This window comes from Capsicum annuum, chromosome 4 (genome assembly GCF_002878395.1).
Source record: "Capsicum annuum cultivar UCD-10X-F1 chromosome 4, UCD10Xv1.1, whole genome shotgun sequence".
NCBI lineage: Eukaryota > Viridiplantae > Streptophyta > Magnoliopsida > Solanales > Solanaceae > Capsicum > Capsicum annuum.
The window spans coordinates 114551129-114554127 of NC_061114.1; positions in this window are offsets into that span (position 1 = coordinate 114551129).

Below are 2999 nucleotides of genomic sequence, written 5' to 3' on the forward strand. Positions count from 1 at the left end.
GAACCTCTCTAGCATGCCCCGATCAATTTTCAGCCCACGACAGCCTGGACCCCAGGCCCTCCCCCAAAAGCGTGTCCTATAGCAAACCGATTTAGCTTGAAAATGCCCAGTTCATGTTGTTTCGCTAGTTTGACCACACAATTAGCCTCAAATAAATAAATGGACCACATAGAGATAATCCCCAATCTCCCTAGTATACCCCGATTGATTTTTTGCCGATGACACCCCCAGACCTCAGGCCCACCCCTGAAATCGTAGGCTATAGCACATCAATTTGGCCTAAAAATGCCCTATTTGTGCTATTTTTCCTGTTTGATCATCCAAATAGCCTCAAACAGATAAATAAACCATACTGGGACAATCCACAACCTTTCTGGTATGCCCCGATCAATTTTCGGACCACATCATCCTCGTACCCGGGCCCACTCCCAAAATCGTGGGCAGTAGCACACTAATTTAGCTTAAAAATGCCTCATTCGCATTGTTTTGCTCGTTTGACCACCCAAATAGCCTCGAATAAATAAACAGACCACACAGAGATAATCCCCAACCTCCCTGGCATGCCCCGATCTATTTTTGGCCCACACCACCCTGGACACTGGGCCTACCCCCAAAACCGTGGGCCATAGCACACGATTTGGCTAAAAAATGACTAGTTTTTGCCGTTTTGCCTGTTTGACCAACCAAATGGCCTCGAATAAATAAACGGAAAACACAGGGATGATCCCCAACCTCCCTGGTATGCCCCGGTCAATTTTTGGCCCATAGCACCCCCGAAACCCGAGCGCACCCCAAAACTCTGGGTTATAGCACATCAATTTGCCCAAAAGTGCCCCATCCATGTCGTTTTGTCCGTTGGACCACCCAAATGGCCTCGAATGAATAAAAAAACCACACAGGGATGATCCCTAACCTCCCTAGCATGCCTCAGTCAATTTTCAGCACACAACACCCTCGAACCCCTGGTCCACCCCCAAAATCGTGGGTATAGCACACGAATTTTTCCCAAAAATGATCCGTTTGCGCCGTTTTGCCCATTTGACATCCAAATGGCATCGAATAAATAAACAGACCACGCTGGGACGAACACCAACTTCCCTTCCATGCCCTGATCGATTTTAGACCCATGGAACCACTGAACCCTGGGGCCATCCCTATAACCGTTGGCTATATCACACAGATTTAGTCCAAAAATGCCCCGTTCGTGCCGTCTTACCTATTTGACCACCGAAATAGCCTCGAATAAATAAATGGACCATACAGGGATAATCCCTAACTTCCCTGGCATGCCCCTATAGATTTTCAGCCCACGGCACCCCCGAACACCTAGCCCACGCCTGAAACCGTGGGCCATAGCACATAATTTGGTCCAAAAATTCCCCAATTGTACTATTTTTTCCCATTTGAATTCCCAAATGGCCTCAAATAAATAAGCGGACCACACTGGGAAGATAACCAACCTCCTTAGCACACTGTGGTTAATTTTTTGGCCCACAGCACCCCTGATACCACCCGCAAAATTGTGAGCTATAGCACACCGAATTAGCTTTAAAATGTCCCATTTGGGCCGTGTTGCCCGTTGGACCACCCAACTGGCCTCAAATAAATAAACGGACTACATGGGACGATCCCCAACGTCCCTCGCATTCCTCTATCAATTTTCATCCCACGACACCCCCGGACCGCAGACCCACCCCCAAAACCGTAGGCTATAGCACACCGCTTTGGACTAAAAATGCCCCGTTCGTGCCGTTTTGCTTGTTTGACCACCCAAATAACCTCTAATAAATAAACAGACCATACTAGGATGATCCCCAACCTCCCTTGCATGCCCCGGTCGATTTTCAGCCCACGACACCCTTGGACCCTAGGCCCACCCCCAAAAATGTGGGATATAGCACTCCACATTTGCTTAAAAATGCCTCGTTCGCTCTATTTCACCCGTTTGACCACCCAATGGCCTCTAATAAATAAACAAACCACACAAGAATGATCCCTAACTTCCCAGGCACGCCCTGGTCAATTTTTGGTTGACAACACCCTCGAACCTCGGGCCCACCCCTAAAATTGTAGGCTCTAGTACACTGGTATAGCACTAAAATGCCCTGTTCGCATCGTTTTGCCCGTATGACCACGCAAATAGTCTAGAATAAATAAACATACCATAATGGGATGACTCCCAACCTCCCTGGAATGCCCCAGTAGATATTCAGCTTACTACACCGCCAGACTCCAGGCCCATCCCCAAAACTGTGGGCTATAGCACACCAATTTGGCCCGCTCGTATTGTTTCTCCTATTTGACCATGAAAATAGCCTTGAAAAAATAAACGGACCAGACTGGGATAATACCCAACTTTCCTGGAATGCCCCGATCAATTTTCGGCCCATAGCACCTTCAGACCCTGGGCCCACCCCAAAACTATGGATATAGTACACCGATTTGGCCCAAAAATGCCTCGTTCGTCTTGTTTCACCCGTTTCACCACATAAATAGACTCGAATAAATAAACAGACCACAGAAGGATGATCGTTAACATCCCTGGAACGCCTTGGTTAATTTTTGGCCTACGGCACCCACGAACCCTGGGACCACCCTCGAAACTGTGGGCTATAGCACACCGATTTGGCCCAAAAATACCCTGTTTTCGCTGTTTCACCCGTTTAACCACCTAAATGTCCTAAAATAAATAAACGGACCACACTGGGATGATCCCCAACCTCCCTAGCTTGCCCCGATCAATTATGTGCCCATGATACCCCTGGACCCTGGGCCTACCCCCGAAAAGGTAGGCTATAGCACATCGATATGGCTCAAAAATGCCCCGTTTGTGCTATTTCATCCGTTTAACCACCTAATTGGCCTCGAATAAATAAACGGACCATACAGAGATGATCCCCAACCTCCCTGGCATGCCCCAATTGATTTTCAACGAATGATACCCCCGGAACCTAGGCTCACTCCCGTAATCGTGGGCTATAGCATACCAATTTGGCCTA